The sequence below is a fragment of the Triticum dicoccoides genome, chromosome 1A (genome assembly GCF_002162155.2).
Source record: "Triticum dicoccoides isolate Atlit2015 ecotype Zavitan chromosome 1A, WEW_v2.0, whole genome shotgun sequence".
NCBI lineage: Eukaryota > Viridiplantae > Streptophyta > Magnoliopsida > Poales > Poaceae > Triticum > Triticum dicoccoides.
Window position 1 is genome coordinate 567,403,138 of NC_041380.1, and position 468 is coordinate 567,403,605.

The following is a 468-nucleotide window of genomic DNA, read 5'->3' on the forward strand; positions in this document are numbered from 1 at the left end:
GGGGGGTCGATATACCCCCTCCCCGATAACATTTTATTCCCGTGTATGTATGTTTTCATTGTCGATATTACCCCCTCCTTGAAGCATTCTCGAGGCCACCCCAAACCCTTGAAGCGTTGGGCCACCCGAAACCCTAGAGAAGAAGTGTCGAGGCCACTAATTAATATGATTCCTTACCATGATTAGCTAGCTAGTTCTATGTTTGCCACTAATATATCCATGTGTCATGTTTGAATAATAATTGCCATGTTGTAAATATTTGTAGAAACTATGGACACTGCCCGAGACGAAGCAAAAGAAGCGTTGTTGAGGGACATAATCGCACAAGGAAGTGATGCCGTCTGCTCGTTGTGGCTCAACGACACCGATGGTCTGGAAGGAGAGGGTGAAGAAGCTGGCTCCGGTGACCTAATGCCGGTGCAAGAAGGAGAACGTGAGGACGGCTCCGGTGACCCAATGCCGGTGCAA